Source organism: Lissotriton helveticus, chromosome 3_1 (genome assembly GCF_964261635.1).
Source record: "Lissotriton helveticus chromosome 3_1, aLisHel1.1, whole genome shotgun sequence".
NCBI lineage: Eukaryota > Metazoa > Chordata > Amphibia > Caudata > Salamandridae > Lissotriton > Lissotriton helveticus.
The window spans coordinates 1,114,068,515-1,114,091,441 of NC_136061.1; positions in this window are offsets into that span (position 1 = coordinate 1,114,068,515).

The following is a 22,927-nucleotide window of genomic DNA, read 5'->3' on the forward strand; positions in this document are numbered from 1 at the left end:
ATATATATATATATATATATATATATATATATATATATATATATATATACATGCAAAAAAGAAGGAGAGAACTCTTTGTAGTTCCCAAGTTTAGGTGGAAAGCAGCTCCTGTATAGAGCACCCTCAACACCAGCGGCACTCTAAATTTGCTCACCTCAAATTTCTGCTTTTCTATCAAAGTTTTTAAGCATAGGATTGGCACAGTGCTATCCGCACCAAGATAACAATGGACAAAGTCTTTTGCCATTTGTACAGCAAAGTCTTTTAGCATAGGATTAGCACAGTGCTATCCACACCGAGCTGTTAAATGACAAAAGCCATTTACCACTCCAGGCATAATATTACAGCTTTGGATTGGTACAATACCATCCAAGCCAACCTGAAATGAATAAAAGCAACCCCTGACACGTGTTTCGCTGTCATTACAGCTCTTCAGAGAGGATTAGCTTTGTCCAGATACAAGGGAGCACCCAGTATAAGTCTAAACAATACCCTTGCAGGCATAGAGTGATGCATAAATTATGCAAAAAAAGAAGGAGAGAACTCTGGGTAGTTCCCAAGTTTAGGTGGAAGGCAGCTCCTTTATAGAGCACCCTCAACACCAGTGTCACTATAAATTTGCTCACCTCAAATGTCTGCTTTTCTATCAAAGTTTTTAAGCATAGGATTAGCACAGTGCTATCCATGCCGAGATAGAAATGGACAAAGTCTTTTGCCATTTGTACAGCAAAGTCTTTAAGCATAGGATTAGCACATTGCTATCCACGCCGAGCTGTTAAATGACAAAAGCCATTTACCACTCCAGGCACAATATTACAGCTTTGGATTGGTAAAATACCATCCAAGCCAAAGTGAAATGAATAAAAGCAACCCCTGACACGTGTTTCGCTGTCATTACAGCTCTTCAGAGAGGTTTAGCTTTGTACAGACACAAGGGAGCACCCAATATAAGTCAAAACAATACCATTGCAGGCATAGAGTGATGCATACATTATGCAAAAAAGAAGGAGATAACTTTGGGTAGCTTCCAAGTCTAGGTGGAAGGCAGCTCCTGTATAGAGCACCCTCAACACCAGCAACACTCTAAATTTGCTCACCTCAAATGTCTGCTTTTCTATCAACGTTTTTAAGCATAGGATTAGCACAGTGCTATCCACGCCGAGACAGAAATGGACAAAGTCTTTTGTCATTTTTACAACAAAATCTTTAAGCATGGGATTAGCACAGTGCTAGCCACGCCGAGCTGTTAAATGACAAAAGCCATTTATCACTCCAGGCACAATATTGCAGTGTTGGATGGGTAAAATACCATCCAAGCCAACCTGAAATGAATAAAAGCAACCCCTGACACATGTTTCGCTGTCATTACAGCTCTTCAGAGAGGTTTAGCTTTGTACAGTCACAAGGGAGCACCCAGTATAAGTCAAAACAATACCCTTGCAGGCATAGAGTGATGCATAAATTATGCAAAAAAAGAAGGAGAGAACTGTGGGTAGTTCCCAAGTTTAGGTGGAAGGCAGCTCCTGTATAGAGCACCCTCAACACTAGCGGCACTCTAAATTTGTTCACCTCAAATGTCTGCTTTTCTATCAAAGTTTTTAAGCATAGGATTAGCACAGTGCTATCCACACCGAGATAGAAATGGACTAAGTCTTTTGTCATTTGTACAACAAAATCTTTAAGCATGGGATTAGCACAGTGCTATCCACGCCGAGCTGTTAAATGACAAAAGCCATTTACCACTCCTGGCACAATATTGCAGTTTTGGATTTGTAAAATACCATCCAAGCCAACCTGAAATGGATAAAAGCAACCCCTGACACATGTTTCGCTGTCATTACAGCTCTTCAGAGAGGTTTAGCTTCATACAGACACAAGGGAGCACCCAGTATAAGTCAAAACAATACCCTTGCAGGCATAGAGTGACGCATAAAGTATGCAAAAAAAGAAGGAGAGAACTCTGGGTAGTTCCCAAGTTTAGGTGGAAGGCAGCCCCTGTATAGAGCACCCTCAACACTAGCGACACTCTAAATTAGTTCCCCTCAAATGTCTGCTTTTCTATCAAAGTTTTCAAGCATAGGATTAGCACAGTGCTATCCACGCCGAGATAGAAATGGACAAAGTCTTTTGCCATTTGTACAGCAAAGTCTTTAAGCATATATATATTACCTACTGGCGGTCGCCAGTAGGTATATATAGTTAGGATTTTTTCTCTATGGGTTTTTTGAAAATTCTATGTCTAATGACTTTGGCGTTTGTGGACGGAATTGGCTGAAATTTTCAGGAAAATGGCACATTTTGTTTCTGAGCAGCCCTTGAAAATTTGGGGGGGGTTCGTCCAGTGGGGGCCGAGAAAAAAAGGGGGTCCCAAAACGTGTTTTTAACATTGAGTTTTCCATAGGGCGGTTGGCCTCACTTTTAGCCCGAACGGCTGAATGGATTTGCACGAAACTTGGCAAAATTGTAGGGACTGGTAGCCCGATGTGCCTTTTGTAGGTCTCAATATATGTGCTCCAGTGGATTTTGAAAAATTAACGTTTAAAAAAAGATATATATCTGTAACAGCGGACCGGGCAGCGCACTGGTTCGCGGACTTTTCGCGCAACGGAGCTTTGTGAAGCGAAGCTGATTGGTTCTCCGGCGTCTGTCAACATTCCAAACAGTCCGTAGCGGCCGCCATCTTGTCTCTCGGTAGGATCGAGAGACAAGAGGAGGTCAAAACAAAGGGGGAAATAACTATAAGGGGGCATAGTAGATCCTCGCTGACCCCCTAGGTTTGATGTGGAGGTTTTAAAAGGGCCCCGCGGGGCAAAAAAAAAAAATAATAGGAATAATTGAACGGCTGAATGGATTTGCACGAAACTTGGCAAAATATTAGGGACTGGTAGCCCGATGTGCCTTTGCTAGGTCTCAATATATGTGCTCCAGTGGATTTTGAGAAATTAACGTTCAAAAAAAGATATATATCTGTAACAGCGCTCCGCTTCGCGTAACGGAGGTTTGCGAAGCTGATTGGTCATTCTGTCACTGGGCTATAGTTGGGCTACATCTGGCTGATATTTGGGCTACATTTGTTTTTTTGTGTGTCTGGCGGCCATCTTTGGGCTACATTGGGCTACATTGGGCTTCATTGGGCTACATTCGGCTAATTAGCAAATAGCTCATCGCAAACTAGGAATGGTAAAGAATCGCTATTTATTCCTTAAAGTTCGCTATTTAGGAAATGCAAATAACTTTGATGATACATATGGCGGTTCATCTCTAACAAGATAAGAAGCATAGGGATACATTTATGATGACTGGCGCATCACCAGGGATGTGTTAGTCATTCTGTGCCGCTGTTCCGTCACCTATGGTGTGCTGCATTTACAATGCGGCGCATCATGGGGCAAAAACAGCACAGATGCGTGATGTATCTGTGCCGTAAAGGTGGCGCATTGCTGGAGTTGTATCGCAAGTGTGATGAAGCTCCAGCAAGGGTCGGGGGTGCCCCTGTCGCAGGGTTTCTGTTCTCACACAGAACTGTGGACAGAGGATTGGAACCTCGGCGAATGCATTGCTGGAGTTGTATCGCAAGTGTGATGAAGCTCCAGCAAGGGTCGGGGGTGCCCCTGTCGCAGGGTTTCTGTTCTCACACAGAACTGTGGACAGAGGATTGGAACCTCGGCGAATTAGGGTGTCCCAAAACTCACGTTAGTAATCAAAAACTCCTTAGCAAGCTAGGTACAGTGTCACATTGGATATAACAAACTCTCAATGTTTAGACAATCCACAATATGAACTTATAGTACCTCAGGATACGTGGAACTCATGAACAGTCGGTCGTTATAGATTTCTTAGAAACCAGAACATGGAGTTAAGAAGAACAGATGTGTATTTGAAATGTTTATTTACTAATGCCGTCTTCTCAGGCGTAGTACCTTAGATAATAAAAGTACACATATTATCAGTAGCAAAATTACCAGCATAGTTACTAGTACATAAAAAGTGAATGGTGATAGTATGTTAACATGCTGCAAATGAATAAGAGTTAGCAACACTTATAAGCAGCCGCGGGCCGTGGAGGGAGTTACGGTGGGGCAGGGAGGCGGGGAGGGGGAGGGGCAAGGTAGAGAGGGCTCCACCCTGCTTCTCCCCCTCCCCGCCTCCCTGCCCCATCGTAACTCCCTCCACGGCCCGCGGCTGCTTATATCTCACCCTCCCTAATACACATATTATATTATTTGCTAAGAAGGTCTCTTTGTGTTGGTTTAGGGCGTGCCCATACTTTAGTGTCTTAGATTTGAAGGAATCACATCAGCATACACCAGCTCTCTCTTCATGTGAACCGCATCAACTGTTGTGTATGTTTGTTCGGCAAAGCAATATAAAACCCGCCTCATGCCCAGAATTGGCAGAAGTTGCACTTATGTTATGAGTATGAAGTCGTGGAGATCAGACCTCATAACAATTCTGTATCGTGTTGTTCTTGAAACTTTAGCACTCGCTGTACAGATATAGTTTAACAAGTAAAGCAGATAGTAGACCAATAACATATTATTCTCATGTAAACCACGATGAACTACTAGGTGGAAAGCTAAAGCAACAACTAAGTGTCGTGTGCAGAAGTTGCAAAAAAGGAAAAATGGCGTTTAAACCGGTAATGAGCCCATGCTAACTTAACACGGTGTAAAGATATCCAGGACCTAGATGACACCTCCTCATGATCCGGAAACGAACTGAATAAGATAATAGAAGTGCCATCTCATGAGAGCAGATTGCAAGTTTATATGTGGACGGTCCGCAAGGTAAAGCATTAAAAACTAGGAAAATTTAATGCTAAAGAAAAATAAAACAGCCAAGTACTTTATCGAGTCTTAAGCCAATAGGCAAGGTAAATAATAAAAACTTGACAAATAAGTCAATGAATTGTCAATGAAATGCTAGTACTCAGCATATCAAACATGAAAAAGGTCTATGACATAACTGTGTATGCAAAATAAGCTGCAACAGCCTCCAATAGGAAGTCACCGTCTTCATCCGAAAACAGTTCAGCCATCCAATTTAAAAGCGGAAAAGAACATACGTGCTCTCCCAGCACCGGATCCTCTATCACCATCAGAGGACAGCTCGGTGGGTTTTCAAGAAAGCTCTGTTCCAAGAAAGACTGTGCTGCCGCCAGTAAATTCCAGGGACCAAGTAGTCCATGCATCAATGCCACAGCCATAATCCTTTCGCCAGGACAAACCAACTCGTGAGTAATGATAGGAGTCATCAGCTGATTAAAGTCGACGTCAGGAGAAACCGGTCCGCAGAGACACAAATCAATGGCCCAATCGAAATCACAGGTCAGGCAGTGAAATACAGGCTGGACACAGGTGAAGTAGGAGAACCGAAAAGATAATCCATATGCCGTGCTTAATATCGCCAACGGCATTGTGCCATAATATTCTAGCATGCGATTGCGGAACAGTGTTAGCAGCTGCAGGGTCGGAGGTTGCATAGGAGGGACATCCATATTTAAAAATGTAAAAAAGCACAAGAGCGTCCGCTGGTAATGCAAGTAAAAATGCCAATCCACGAACCTGAGTGCAGAAAATACAATGAAAGGAAGCAGGGATGACTCCAAAGATTTTCTCAAATGAAGTCACGAGACCACTGGTAACAACTTTAAAAAAGTGCACCAGGGACTTTGTGGAGGATGCGTTAAAGATAGTCGGAATCATGTTGCTGAAATTGAAAGGCAAATGTTAATTGAAAAAGGTTTTGCACCTCTGTATGGGTGTTCGCTATGTGAAGTACGAAAGTTTCACGGGCCGAACTCAAGGCCACCTCTCTCTGAGACAAAAGAGCTCTTATTCTTGCCATGCCGTTGAAACGTGTCTCAAGGTTGGTATTTGTGGCCAGATTGAAAACTCCCTATGTTCATGTGTGGGAGGAAATAGAACATTTCCGCAGCAAATAACCCGTTCACTTACTGTTACGATAAAAGGAATACTTTTAATTAACTCAGAACAATCTTCATTATTGAGCATCAAATAACTACCATTTTCCAACAACTTGAACGTGGGGATGATAGCAGGAACTGGCGTGCCTTGCAACACGCAAGCCATATTTGGTCGGTGTTTGTTGCATGAACCGTGTAACTGTATGTGCCTACACATTAGTGAATGATCTGGCGTCTCAGTGCATTCCTCTCCATTCAGATAAACTTCTTGATCATCTTTGAAACATCTGTATGTGTATGGAAGCGACCAGACCTCATGAAGAAAAGCACTACCTAAAGGTTCATAACGACCTATTGGTATATATTTCATACAATTTGAAAACCTATATAAAGCAAAAGGCAGCGTTATTAAACCGTGGATAAGGCATGTTGCCAAAAAACCCGCAATCCTCTGCTGATGATGTCACTGAGCATGTCATGAATGATGTAATATGTGACATCATCAGCAGTGGATTACGGGTAATGGTATCTCTAGTTTACTCCCTTATAGCTGTCTTTCTTTTAACATAAGTGTCTGTTTCCTTCCCTTATACTTACTGTTTTTGGGTCGCTTCCGGTTCGCGTACCCGCGAGCGAACTGGGAAGCGAACTAAGAGAAATAGAGGTTGGCACAGTTCCAAATATTGTACCAATTTTTTAATAACGGGGAGGTAGTTCTGAAAAGAACTTTTTTTTTTTTTTTTCTGAACATTTTTTTACTGTTTTTGAATTTTTCGGAACAGTTTTATATTTTTTTGGGTTTTTCTTGGAGGGGGCAATGAAAACGATTCATTGTAAAGGGCTCAACAGGAGCAACAAAACAAAAAAAAGAAGTATTTATTATTTTGGGCGTTTCGGACAAACTTGCATATGATAGTCAATAGCTCTGTTGATCAGAGTGATGCTTTTTTCTCCGTAGGAAATGAATCCATCGCAAAATACGCAGGTGTGTTTTACTTCACCAAATCTCATTTGTATATTTGGCACCATCTCCCTGCCCTCTGGTCCCGTTTGTTCCGGTACAACAGATCTTCTGGCCATAATAGGGAGATTATCTAGGTCGTTCCGAAACTGTGCAGCACTGTAGTTGTTAGGATGCCACCTAGTCATATGGCGATGCATTGTGTAGTTTCCGAAACTGTATTTTTTGTCGGTCCCTCTGGACAGTCTATCTTGACATATAAGGCAAGTTACGTATCTTGCATTTACTTTTTTCTGACCTTTGGGAATTTTAAAAAATTGCCAAATGAAGTTTTCTTTCCGGTGAGACGTCCTGGGCTGCTCAGGCAAAAACTGCCTCTCTTCGTGCTCGTCCTCCTGTTCCTCTTCTTCTTCTTCTTGTTGAATTACAACTTGAGCAGGTGGTCCACTCTTCCTTGGATGTGGTGGAGGTGGTGGGGAAGCACCAGCTGAAGCTACTAAAGAAGCCATTGCTCAGTGATCACAAAGGGTCTTTCTCTCACAATGATGAAAGTCAGAGTGAGGAAAGAAGGAGGGATTTTCATCATTTGGGAAAAACAAGAGTTCTCAACCAATCAAAAGTGTTCATTTTAGATTATATGACCTAGTCTTACATCATTAGGAAACCAAAAGTGAAATGAACCAATGAAAAGTGTTATTACCAAGTCACATGACTTGCTGTGTTTACGTTAAGCGCTTTGCAGGGCCTCCCGGTTTGCTTCCAGAAACCTGCGCTTTGCGACTCGCTTCGCGTACCAGTTCGCTAACGTAGCACGTCATATGACGTATCACGCGACAACGTGAAACGTCATGCGGACGGGAGGCGTCACGATGTTGTTTTCTAACACGGCACTTGCGGTAAAGAAACGTTTACCGGCTCGCGGTCTATTTCGCGGCATCAAGGTCAGCTAACGGGAAGCTTCCCGATTCGCGAAGCGGGAACGAAGAAAAAAAAATATTTTAAAAAAAAATTATTCAGAAACATATAAAATATATTTTTGGATTTAAAGAAGAATACATTTTACAGCTACAGATATTAGCTGTTAAAAAACCAATGAAATTCACAGAAAAAACCATAGGTTATAGACCATATATAGTTAGGAATTAGCATTTACAAAACCTTGAAAATTCACTGAAAAAACCATAGGTTATAGACCATATATAGTTAGGAATTAGCATTTAGAAAACCTTATTTTACTCACACAAAACCATTGAAATTCCATATATAGTTAGTTGCACTAACTATATATCGCGCACCCGCAATCCACTGCTGATGATGTCACATATTACATCATTCATGACATGGTCAGTGACATCACTGATGACATCACTGATGACATCTCAAATGACATCACTGATGACATCACTGATGACGTCTCATTTGGCATCATTCTTGTGCTAATACGATAAACCTCTTCAGACTCTAATATAACCTTAGATACACTCAGTGTATACAGACACTCACACACTGCCACTCATCCATGGAGTTACTCACACACCCAGTCAGTCATGCAAAGAAACAATCTCACCTCCATTTCTTCAACTATACAGTTATACACACCTTACTTATTGAAACATATACTAACACATATTTATTCTCTTATACAATCCCTGATACAAGTTCACAATGATCGATACAACCACTCACTCAGTGGCTCTCATGCACAGTTATTTATATATGCCAACTCTCACATGTACTGTGTTTTACATATGTACTTACTATGACATGTAGCATTGAGATATCCATTCACTCATCAATACACTCATGCACACAGTCAACTGCCCATGTAGCTGTTTCCACATGTACTCTTGAACTCATACACCTAGTGAATAAACTGCTCACACATCTATGCACAGAGTCACACACCTTCCAGCCACCCCCACACAAACTCAATCTCCCATAGAAATACTTGGGCAACCAATTAATAACACATATAGCCTCTCGTATAGCTAATGATCAACACATGCAGCAGTTTACATCACAACAGACATAATGATGCACAAATTAAGACAGTTTAGTCACTAACCCATGCATTCAGTGAGACACATTTAATCACTCACTCATACAGTCAGTCACGCACCTACTAAATCCTTCATCCAGACACTTATACATCCACTCATTCTTCAATATCTAAGACATATTTTAACTTTACAGAAACATACAGTCACTGGATGTTGTCATCAGTGATGTCATTTGAGATGTCATCAGTGATGTCATCAGTGATGTCACTGACCATGTCATGAATGATGTAATATGTGACATCATCAGCAGTGGATTGCGGGTGCGCGATATATAGTTAGTGCAACTAACTATATATGGAATTTCAATGGTTTTGTGTGAGTAAAATAAGGTTTTCTAAATGCTAATTCCTAACTATATATGGTCTATAACCTATGGTTTTTTCAGTGAATATTTAATATAAATCAATATATATAACAAACTCTGGGGCATATTACCAAGGCAGGCAAATTGAAATTATCCCTGCTTTTGCGGCCGTTTTCGGCCGCAATGCAGTGATAATTTCATCACCCTATTAGCAAGCTGTCGCTAACATTAGTTAGTGACAGCTTTTAGGTAATAGTGAGCAGATCGGGCCCACATTGCATGTCAGCGATATTTATCGGTAATGACGTGCAAAGTGGGCGTACCCAACCTGGTAGCAACTGAAAGCAGTCGTTAACATCGCTATTGCCTATTATCAACGCAGGCGTAGCGATTAAAATATTTGCGCTAAGCGCGAATATCGCCAAATCCGAACGCCTGCTCAGACCACTTCTTAGCCTGTATATCCAATGGGAGGTGGATATTCAGGTGAAGTCCCTATTAGCGATAATGCCTGAATATCGCTGAATTACCAGCGATATTCACACATTTCGCTGCTATCGCCGGATATTTTATCGCTTTGGGGATAAACGTTGCTAATAACACGTTATCCCTGCGATAAAATCCGGCGATACGCGGCGATCAAAAAATGTCACTAAGCTTATTTAGCGATAAATATCGCTAGTTGTTGATAATATGCCCCTCTTTTCCAATGGAACCTTGGTCCTAACTATAAATACCTACTGGTGACCACCATATATATATATATATATATATACATATCCATACTAATATAATAAAGAGAGAGCCCAAACTTTTGAGGCGGGTAATCTCAGGAACCACAGCACCAATCACAACACCCAATACAGCGTTGGAAAGGGCAGTTGCAGCAGAAGGACATAGGCTATGCAGACGCCCACCATATACATTTAAAAGGTAAAAGAACCGTGCCCGCAAAGTAGTACCTTGTGGGCATGTCTGCGTTGTGCTGTGGGCGTGTGCTGGGGGGCGTGACAAACAATGGGGGCGTTTGGTACGTTCCGCCCTTCATGCCATGTCTCATATCGTGTGCTAATCCTACCATGCTCCCTTTAAATTTGCCTGCACCCCATAATCATAACCCACCCTTACTCCTTAAAATACCCCAACACCCTTAAACACTAACCCATCTTAACCCTATAAATATACCCTGTACTCCAAAACCCAAACCTATCCCTAAACCCTGAAAATACCCCTGTACTCCAAAACCCAAACCTACCCTTCAACCCTAAAAATACCCCCGTACCCCAAAACCCAAACCTTGCCCTGAACCCTAAAAATACCACTGTACCCCAAAACCCAAACCTAGCCCTGAACCCATCAACATACCACTGTACCCGAAATCCCAAACCTACCCCTGAACCCTTAAAATACCCCTGTACCCCAAAACCCAAACCTACCCCTGAACCCTAAAAATACCACTTTACCCCAAAACCCAAACCTAGCCCTGAACCCTAAAAATAACCCTGTACCCCAAAACCCAAACCTACCCCTGAACCCAAAAATACCCCTGTACCCCAAAACCCAAACCTAGCCTTGAACCCTAAAAATACCCCTGTACCCCAAAACCCAAACCTAGCCCATAACCCTTAAAAACACCTGTACCCTAAAACCCAAACCTACCCCTTAACCCTAAAAATACCCCTATACCCCAAAACCCTAACCTAGCCCTGAACCCTAAAAATACCCCTGTACCCCAAAACCCATACCTATCCCTAAACCCTAAAACTACCCCTTTACCCCATAACCCAAATGTATTTCTGTACCCTTATAATACCCAAAGACCCCAAAACATATACCTCAGTACCCCAAAACATATACCCTATACCCATACTTACCTTATCCAAACATTAAAAAAATCATGCTTTTACCATTCATGCATTTACAACGAATTTTGTTGTAAATGTGTGCGTGGTAAAAGCATATAAAATGTAATGCCATGCGTTATAATGGCATTGCGGAGTCATGGTACTTTCGTAATGAAAGTATGCGGAGTGATGGTATGCGGAAAGAAAGTTGCGGAATAATGGGTGTTTACCCTCCCCCGGTAAGTACATTGGTGGCATGGCGGCCCACATCTCCAGCAACATGCTCATATTTTTTCACCACCCATTTGAAAAATGCACAGGTCTCTCTCATTGATGGCCAGCACCGACATTCACTTTAAGACACACCTCCCGCCACATGTTCTAGAATTGCGAACTTTAGAGCTGGGGAGCTATGCTCGAATCTCGACATCAGCTCAACATCCTGTGATTCCAGGCAAATCGCTTTGTCTCCCCGTGCCTACCACAAAGGAATGTGTCCTTCTGTAATGTAAATTGTGCTCATGCCATGTTGTCGAGTTCGCGCTATATAATATTGCAAGGAAAAATAAAGTAGGGAAACTCAAGTTCACTCACTACTGAACGCGCACTCTTTAAGTGCATCAGCAGTGCACTGTGAATCGAAGCGTTTCACAGGCCTGTCAAAGATAAGAAATGCTATCAAAACGAAATCCTACAAAACAATATACTACTGTCCGGCAGCAATTCATACCCGGACAACGTTGGGACGGGCTGCCAGTATGTATATATATATATTACCTACTGGCAGTCGCCAGTAGGTATATATAGTTAGGATTTTTTTGAATAGGGATTTCTGAAAATTCTATGGTGAATTACTTTGGCGTTGATGGACGGAATTGGCTGAAATTTTCAGGAAAATGGCACATTTTGTTTCTGAGCGTCCCCTGAAAGTTTGGGGGGGTTTCGTCAAGCGGGGCTGAGAAAAAAGGGGGGTCCCAAAACGTGTTTTTAACATTGAGTTTTCCATAGGGCGGTTGGACTCACTTTTAGCTTGAACGGCTAAATGGATTTCTATGAAACTTGGCAAAATTGTAGAGACTGTTTGCCCGATGTGCCTTTGCTAGGTCTCAAGATATGTGCTCCAGTGGATTTTGAGAAATTAACGTTCAAAAAAATATATATATCTGTGACAGCGTCTCGGTTAGCGCCCCGGTTCGCGTACCAGATGCGTAACGGAACTTCGCGAGGAGAAGCGGATTGGCTCTCCGGTGACTGTCAACATTCCAAACAGTCCGGAGCGGCCGCCATCTTGTCTCTCGGTAGGATCGAGAGACAAGAGGTGGAAATAAACGAAGGGGAAAATGAATGAAAGGGGGCAAGGTAGACTCCTCCTGACCCCCTAGGATTGATGTGGGGGCTATTAAAGGGCCCCGCGGGGCAAACAAAAAAAATATTTTTTTTTTTGATTTTTCGTGGTGGAAGCGCCACCCGGTACGCGAACCGGGTAGCTCACCGGTAGCGTAACGGGAGTCAGCCATCTTGTGTTTCGGACGAATTTAGTCACAAGATGGAGGATAAACAATGTTGGGAATGGGTATAAGGGGGCACGGGAGACATATCCTGACCCCCTAGGTTTTCTGAGGGTGGCTGAGGAGGCCCATATATGTAAAAAAAAACAATTTTCGCACGGTTAGCGCCCGGTCCGCGCACCGGGTAGCGTTCCGGAAAGCGTAACAAGGGGAAAACCAAGGGAAATATTAAAATAATATTTTAGAGTGCTTTGAGGTAGGGTAGCTCTGAATAGAGCTGTTGTGTTGTGTTGTGTGGGTGATGTAAGTACCAACATGTAGGTACCAATGAAGAGTCTAAAATTCAATGTACACCGTCTCCTCTGTAGATATTTTGTATGTTCTAAAATGGGTTATTTAAATGTAAATGTGTGAAAAAGTACTTCATGCTTTAAAGCAATTGTATTTTTGAACTGATTGTTCTTTCCTATTAGTCCTCCTCTTTGTTTTTTTTTTCCCCACACTCTTCTTCAACATGATAGTTGATAAATTCGTTCCCTCAAAAAATTTATATACATAAAAAAATTATATTAAATACATATAAAATATATTTTTCCTTTAAAAGAAGAATACATTTTACAGCTTTTGATATTTGCTATTAAAAAACCATTGAAATTCACTGAAAAAACCATAGGTTATAGACCATATATAGTTAGGAATTAGCATTTACAAAACCTTGAAAATTCACTGAAAAAACCATAGGTTATAGACCATATATAGTTAGGAATTAGCATTTACAAAATCTTATTTTACTCACACAAAACCATTGAAATTCGCATATATAGTTAGTTGCACTAACTATATATCGCGCACCCGCAATCCACTGCTGATCATGTCACATATTACATCATTCATGACATGGTCAGTGACATCACTGATGACATCACTGATGACATCTCAAATGACATCACTGATGACAACATCCAGTGACTGTATGTTTCTGTAAAGTTAAAATATGTCTTACATATTGAAGAATGAGTGGATGTATAAGTGTCTGGATGAAGGATTTAGTAGGTGCATGACTGACTGTATGAGTGAGTGATTAAATGTGTCTCACTGAGTGCATGGGTTAGTGACTAAACTGTCTTAATTTGTGCATCATTATGTCTGTTGTTCTGTAAACTGCTGCGTGTGTTGATCAGTAGCTATATGAGTAACTATATGGGTTATTGATTGGTTGCCCAAGTATTTCTATGGGAGACTGAGTGTGTGTGTGGGAGGAGGGGAGGTGTATGACTCTGTGCATAGATGTGTGAGCAGTTGATTCACTAGATGTATGGGTTCAAAAGTGCATGTGGAAACAGCTGTATGGGCGGTTGACTGTGTGCATGAGTGTATTGGTGAGTGAATGGATATCTCAGTGCTACATGTCAAAGTAAGTACATATGTAAAACACAGTACATGTGAGAGTTGACATATATAAATAACTGTGCATAAGAGCCAGTGAATGTGTGAGTGGCTGTATGGATCATTGTGAACTTGTATCAGGGATTGTATAAGAGAGTAAATATGTGTTAGTATATGTTTGAATAAGTAAGGTGTGTATAACTGTATAGTTGAGGAAATGGAGGTGTGATTGATTCTTTGCATGACTGACTAAGTGTGTGAGTAACTCCATGGATGAGTGACAGTCTGTGAGTGTCTGTTTACACTGAGTGTATCTAAGGTTATATTAGAGTCTGAAGAGGTTCATCATATTATCACATGAATGATGTCATCAGTGATGTGATCAGTAATGTCAAATGAGATGTCATCAGTGATGTCATCAGTGATGTCATTTGAGATGTCATCAGTGATGTCATCAGTGATGTCATTTGAGATGTCATCAGTGATGTCATCAGTGATGTCATTTGAGATGTCATCAGTGATGTCATTTGAGATGTCATCAGTGATGTCATCAGTGATGTCATTTGAGATGTCATCAGTGATGTCATCAGTGATGTCATCAGTGATGTCACTGACCATGTCATGAATGATGTAATATGTGACATGATCAGCAGTGGATTGCGGGTGCGTGATATATAGTTAGTGCAACTAACTATATATGCGAATTTCAATGGTTTTGTGTGAGTAAAATAAGGTTTTGTAAATGCTAATTCCTAACTATATATGGTCTATAACCTATGGTTTTTTGAAGTGAATTTTCAAAATTTTGTAAATGCTAATTCCTAACTATATATGGTCTATAACCTATGTTTTTTCAGTGAATATATTTATATATATATATATATTTATATATATATATAAATATATATATTTTATATAAAAAATAGCGTGCATTAATTGAAGCAGAGGAAAGCAAATCAGAAGGAAACATCACACACTTTTGATCAACTATCACTTTATTTTAGATATAATCTGATCAGATGGAGGGAAAATAACTTTATATGAACCCCTCATATATAAGATGTAGCACAAGCACTTTATTTAAGAACCTTGCACTTTATGACTATTCCATAAATGAGACAGGGCCGTAACCATGATGAGGGGTTGAGTAGGCCTATCACACTTTATTGCTATCTTTTGGGTGACCAGAGATGGTTTATTTATTGTTGTTGTTGTTGAGGGGTCAAGCAATAGCACGTGGCACTTTACTGAGAAACCTTCGGGAGCGGGAATAAATACCGATGAGCAGATGGCATCTTACCATTGCCGGACAGGCCAAAGGGAAAAATAATCTTCCTGTGTTTTTTAGAATGAACTTCTCAAAAATTGTATGTACACACATCCTCGCTATCGAAGTACAGGCGGTCACTCTCCTTCTTTTAGCCCCTAAAGAAGGTTTTTGGTGCAGAACTTTAACAGAAGGTGCACAACGCCAATAGGAGATAAAAATAAATGTCCATCATATGTAAACCTAAAAAAGTTATCAAAAAAAGTATAAAAATGTTAAAAAAAAGAAAAAGATAACAAAAAGTAAGTTTGTACAGCTGACTATGTGTTTATATGTAACAAAGTTCCTTTTAAATTTAAATGTGGTGAAGTAATCACTGATGGTGGGGGAATATGGCCAAGAAAAGTAATTAAATGTATCGCTCTAGTGTTCACCTAGGGGTCAATGACATGGAAAGGGACATAAAATATAAGGAACGTAGGGGCATATTACCAAGCAATAGCGATAATTATCGCTATTGCTTGGTTAGAGAGAAAATTTTACCGCTGAGCTGCGTCGATTTTTACCGCAGATAAACCTTGGTATTACCAAGGTTTATCGCAAATGCGATAAAAAACGGCCGCAATGCATGAATATTGCTGAAAAGTCAGCGATATTCATGCATTACTGAGCTAATGCTCTTAGCCATGTTATCCACCTCCCATTGGATAACATGGCTAAGAACTGCTCAGGGCAGGTGTTAGCTTTTGGAGATATTCACGCTTAGCGCGAATATCTCCAAAAGTTGGTAATAGAAGATAGCGATGTTAGCGACTGTTTCCAGTCGCTAACATCTTGGCACGCCCACTTTGCATGTCATTAGTGATAAATATCACTGACATGCAAAGTGGGGCCCAAGATGGTCGCTATCTCCTACTAGCTGTCGCTAACTGGTGTTAGCGACAGCTAGGTAATAGGGAGATAGTTTTATCTCCGCTTTTTTGGCTTTTAAAGCCAAAAAAGCGGAGCTAAACCCCCTTGATAATATGCCCCATAAAGTTGAACCCACAGTGAACCAGTAGAAGGCATTTCGCCGAAACGTGTTGGTCCGAGGTCCGTTGGTCCACGTTGTTCCGAGACTGTGCATTTGTGCCATATGGAAGCCAAATAATATTAAATGTGTTCAAAAACTGACCTGGAAGCAGTGGAGTCGGAGTTTGTTGGGTGGGTGCCACCAGATTGGGTGTCCAGGAGAAGGATTCACCAAAAGGAGGCATATATATATTTTCCCAAAATAAGTGCGCCAGTGATTCTAGTTTTGAAAGTTTTTGGGTAATCTGTAAAGTGGGGGCTGAGAAAAAGGGGAGGGGGCAAAAGTTTGCTTCCCATGTAAATTTCCATAGACTTCTTTAGACACCCCTACACTGGACGGAATTACACCAAATTTGGCAGAAAGCTAGATTTTGGTACACCAACTGTGCTTTTTGGTATTTGGTATACAGCCATTCAGCATTTGTTGACAAATTAAAGAAAATCACAATTTGCTTAGCTGAGCTTGTGACTATTTTGCAATGATTTTGTGATTAATTGCACATGCGCAACAGGAATGCCATGATTGACTGGCCACAACCTGAGCAGAGAGTTGCAGCCTACATTTTACTGCATCAGAACAGTCCCCGGGGCAAAAAATTAGAATTAAAAATGTTATGAAGGGTCAGGTTAGAGGCACCCTGACCCTATGTTTGGCATATAAGGGTCTTTGAATGACTTGTGATGTGCATAATATGTCAAGAAACAGTGTTTTTTCCATGTGCGATATTCATGAATTCACTGCGACTGCCAGCGTGGCCCACCATCTAATGGCAGAAGGAATTCACAAATGTTCGAAAAAAATTAAATAAAACATTCAAAGACCCACCCCTAAACCCAGTCACAGACTCATGCATGCAGTCATTGACCCACTCAGACACTCATGCACCCACTCATAGACCTACTCAGACACTCATGCATATACTCACAGACCCACTAAGAGATTCATGCACCCACTTACAGGCCCACTCATACACTCACACACCCACTCAGAGATCCAGTCAGAGACTTGTACACCCACTTACACACCTACTCAAAGACTCACTCACCCATTTACAGACCCGCTCAGAGACACATGCACCCACTTACTGGCCTACTTTGATACTCACGCACCCACTCAAAGAATCCACTCCCAGACCCACTCAGAGAAGGATACACCCACTCACAGACTCACTCAGATACGTATGCACCCACTCACAGATTCATTCAGGCACTCACTCACTCATAGACCCACTCAGGCAATTATATTCACTGAGAGACCCACTCACACAGTTACGCGCTCAGTCACAGATCCCACTGAAATACTCATACCCACTGTCACAGAAACATTAAGAGATTTATGTATGTTTGTATATAATTAATTTGAAAGGATAATATACCTAGTGTGATGGTTAGAACCAATTACATAGGTACACATTTTGAATATGGTGATGGCTATTGAATGTCTTATTTGTTTTGCGATTTTGCTACGAATTTCTGAATATTGCAATGTTGTTGCTAATATTAAAAATATTGAAATAAAAGATATTTATAAAGAAAATGAACATAATTTGGGGCAGTAGGGTGGCTCTGAGAAGAGCCTTAGTGTTCATGTTGTGCATACGACAGCTACCCATAAGAGCGGGTGCCGAGTTTTAGTTTGCTGGGAAATATCCTGTTGCCTTCATCTCTGAAGTGAACTCCATCACTTCAATAGAGTCCATGCCAAAACACAGGTTATTATTGTAGATAGAGCCCATGTGATGAAATGCATAAACAGTTTTATTAACATTTTTCCTGGCTTTGTCAATCTGGGGACAGAATTGATTAGACCACTTCCATTTCAGCCTTTGGCAAATATTGGAGTACAACAAGGCAGTGTGAGGGAAAAGTGTCACTAATTGTGCAATGGTTTCTTTCATTAGGATTTCCAGTCCTACCCCGCTCAGTGTGCCTAGGTCATTTCCACCACAGTGCTCAATCGTGAGGTCAGTGGGTTGGGAGTCAACAATGCTTTTAACCAAAGGAAACAATTAATTACACTTTAACCCTATTTGACCAATCCAAGTAATTTCACATGAGCCAAACCCAAGTCCCTGTCAATACCACTTTTGCCAGCTGCCTCTCTAGCCCAAGCATATAGCTGTGGCACACAGTCCACACTTTAACCATTTTGAAGTGAAGCAGCAGTAGCAGGCCCAAGAAAACTGGAGCTGAATGAGACAGTTTGGAAAATGGAAGTGTGCTCCAGGTTTAAAAAACAGCTGATTGGATGTTGTGAATATGGCGGTGAACAGAATTAGGTAGTGTCTTGAAAGCTTAAATAAATAGATCTATGATTGGCTATGGTAATAATAAAAAAGTGTAATGCAGATTTGGACATGCTTTTATTTCTGTTGAGTTAACCACACCTGCTGCAGCTTATTTTGTAACAAGTATTGTCCTTATAAAATGTGCTGGAACTTGTGAACTAATGGTTCGAGTGGGACGCTATTAAGACTGTGCTAAGAGCGTATTGGGCAAGGGTTTTAAAGAGAGAGTTGTCTGTTTTAAGAGATTGGAGCTCTTTAGACTAATTTTTGGGTCACACGGGTTTAATTTCCTAATGAGAGTTTCCCAAAAAATTGTACTATACTCTTAAAGTCATAAAGCTAGCAAGTAAAATATGTTTATGGACTCCCATATTTGTTTTTGCAAATTTGTTATGACGATCGTGAATAATTTCCGATTATGCACAAATATTCTTCTATTTTGGACTGCTTTGTAAAAGTGAGTGAAAGGGTTGACACATATTAACCTTTCAGCAGTGGAGTTAAAAAACAAAGACATTTAAGCTATGTTTTTATTTGCTGGCTCCCGCACTATCATAGAGTGCAAAGTTTAAAAGGTTGCTATTAATTGTTGCTTTGTATGATAGTGATGTGCCATTCATATGCTTAGTTTCACATTGGCTCAGAGTACTGAAACTAACGAATAAGAGCAAAAAAACTACTGAAAAGGTATATGTGTATGTGAGGTTGATAAAAGGAACTATGAAATATGTAGAAAAGTTTTGATATTCATGAGATGATGTAATAGTGGTAGTGTGAGTGCTTTTATATATTTATGAATAGGTGAGTAACACTTTGTGTATGAGTATGTAACTGTTTGTGTGAGGGGTAGAATAGCTTAGTACGAAGCAAGTTTACAATGTGTTGCCCAGGAATTGAATATTACACATGTGTTGTTTTACTGCATACTGTAATTCCAACCAACATAACTGGCTGTTATGGGTTCAACTTATACTTAGCAGTGCATTTGATGATCTGCAAAGTTTTAAATATCTATGCATGATGTACTGCTCTCAAAGAATGTTTTTCTTGGAACTCTGGGAGTTGTAGTTCTATTTATTCCTTTTTAAAAGAGAACTACAAGTCTCAGTATTGAAAGGAGGAAACATGCAGTGTAGGTGTACATAATGTGTGAACCTGTGAAACTTGAGAGCTATGTATGTATGTATGCATGTTGCTAGATGGTAACATATGTCCTTTATACTAATACTGAGTTATATGTGTAGAGTGAAAATGATAGGCATTATTAAAATGTAGGAGCTGATTCACAAAGGTAATCTAATCCAAAACTCTAACTTTACAACTTTTGGTATTCAGAGAAGTCACTTACGACTTTTGGTATTCACAGAAGTCATTTCCAACTTTTTACGTCTGCCCTTGATCCGGAATCTCTGCATCCGGGCCGGAATCTTTGCACCTGGGCCGGATTCTCCACATCCAGGCCAGAATCCCTACACTCGAGCCGATAGTCATTCATTTCAATGCATTTCAATGCAAAACACCTGTGCAAGTGTTTACCATTCCCCTCACCTGCTCCAACTGAAACACAGCAGTCTAACAGCATATCCCAGCCCTGCAGCAAACATAAAAGCAGAGCTACCTCATTCAAACTTTCCAACATTTCAACAAATGTGGTAAGAAGAGTTGAGGAGGAGGAGGATGAGGAGGAGAGTAGAGTGGATTTTCATACAAAGGATTAACCTATTTGAGATGTCCAGCCAAGATGTGAGGGCCAGATACAGTTTCAACTTTGATGTCATCTTGGAGATGGTTTGTGAGTGGGAGCAGGAACTTGACTCTGTGACCTGTCACTCCCATGCCATCCCAGCCTATCTCAAGATCCTTGCTGCTCTTCATTTCTTTGCTACAGGGTCATTCCAAAGGGTATCCAGTGACCTTGTGGGCATCTCTCAGGCAAGTCAGTCACAGTGCTTGCATCAGATACTGAGCTGCATTAACACGAGAGCCCACCTCCACATACGAATGCCCCATACAATAGAAAGGAGACAAAGGGTAGCTAGGGATTTCTACCACATTTCCTGCTTCCAACGTGTGCTGGGCGCAATTAATTTTGCCCATGTGGCTTATCAGCCATCCACCGCATTGCACACATCTACTGCAACTGCCAGTTTTGGATATCACCGGCTCAAGTGTGTACCCCCCATATGTGGAGCGTAGACACCGAATAAGGAGCACAGGCTCTGCATGCTATGCCTCAGCTCCGCATATGGTGCCTATGCTCCACCTATGGGGAGTACATAATTGGGTCAGAGATTTCGGAAATGGGCCGGAACCCAATCTGTTCATACAGGAAATGACATACTGGAAGTGGTAGGCAGGAAATACTTCACAAGATGTTGCTGGCAGTCATTTTCTGTTCATTCTGAGTCATCCGCTGTCACAGATCAGATCCTCTGTCCTCCTGCTACTCAGTACAACCCAAGAAGCTCCAGCATGGCTGAGGGACTTGAGGAGAAAGCACCCCATTTCACTGACAGGGAATTGGATATCCTAGCAGAGGGGGTTCTAGAAAAATTCCCTAAGCTGTATGGGGGGCCAGAGGACCAGTTGAGCAATGCAGTGTTCCACTATTGGGAAGTGCTGCAGTGCAGTGGAGTGGATGTCTATGCCCGGCGGGCAGGGCATGCCATAAGCGCTGGCAGGACCTAAAATGCTGGGCCAGGATAAAGGCCCAGGAAATCTTAGGCCAGTTCACCTAGTGCCATATGCACCGGCCCGCCTCTTGACACTGTACAGGAGGGTCCTGAGGGCAGCCAGGCTGACCCTCCATGTTGAGTTGGCGGAGCATGGGCAGCAAAGAGATGGAAAGTGAATTAACTATTCTGTGCAAATGCAGCAGTTATCATAATGCCAAAGGCTCACTGTAGCACATAGAATGCACTTAGCAAAGTGCATCCTGCGAGCGGTAGTTTTTGTATGCCACCAGGGCAATAGAGCCACACATGTGCATTTGTATAGGAAATTGCACTGCCAGCACCATTACCAGTGAACCAAGGGCCTTATAACTGATGTGTGCATTGGGTGAGGAATGGTACAGACACTGTGGATGAGAGGCTATTGGTTGATGATATGACTTGCATTGCCTTTGGTGTGTCTCAGGTCTCCATTTGCCTAATCTATGCAAATGCAGCAGTCATTATAAGGCCAAAGGCTCGCTGTAGCACAGGGAATGCACTGCGCAGAGTGCATTCTGGGAGCAGTAGTTTTTGTATGCCATCAGGGGAAAAGAGTCACACAGATGCATTTGTATATAACATTGCACTACCAGCACCATTATCAGTGAACCAAGGGCCTTGTAACTGATGTGTGAATTTGCTGAGAATTGGTACAGACACTGTCCAGTATGTAGATGAGAAGCCTATTGGTGTTGGATGCTGTGACTTGCATTGCCTTTCGTGAGATTGGGTTCTGATTAAGACAGATCATCATGTGCCATGGAGTTTAGACAGACTTGGAGATCCTTGCCTCACTTAAGTGATACCAACTTCTCTAAGTGGGTCCACATACACACATCTTCCCAATAGTAGCTTGTATGTAATTTGTCCAGTCAAGGTAGCTGTTACAACTAGCCACAAATGGTCACCAGAGTACGGCACTACCTGAGCAGTCTTTGAAGGCAACATGTGGCACTAGACATTCTGCTTTTGTGAGGGAATATCAAAATGTTAGACTGCCCACATAGCAAAGCTAATATCCCAGCCCCTATTTGGATAGGTACACCCAAATCTGAATTTGTGTTGTCTCATACAATGCTACACAGCAGATGACATTATTTTGAAAGTGTAAGAGTGCAGAGACTCCATATCACAGGATAATTCCAATACCATTCGGACTGTCACCGATCTCCTTTAGTAGACTGGCATTGGAAGATGCCTATGTAGAAATGACAGCAAACACAGATTATGAGAATGCAGAAGGTGAGGGATGGTCAGTACAGAAGTGTAAGCCAACAAATTTAAAGTTAAGATGTCTATGTGTGAGTTAAATCAGGACATTACTAACCATGGGTGGAGAACTCCGTTCCTCCCACGAAGTGTGCGGAGATTTGCCTACTCAGCGTTCTGCAGAGAACGCGGAGTAGGCAAATCTCAGCGCACTCCGCAGTGGAGCGGAGTTGGCCAGTCCCCGCCTCCTCCCCCCCATTAACAATTAAGCCTACATTTATCAAATGTAAAATAAAAGACACTCACCTGAACTGCAGCATCCCCCGGCTGCCCTCATCCTCTTCCTCACGTATGTGGGTGATCCTTCTAAAACTGTGCATGCGCACACT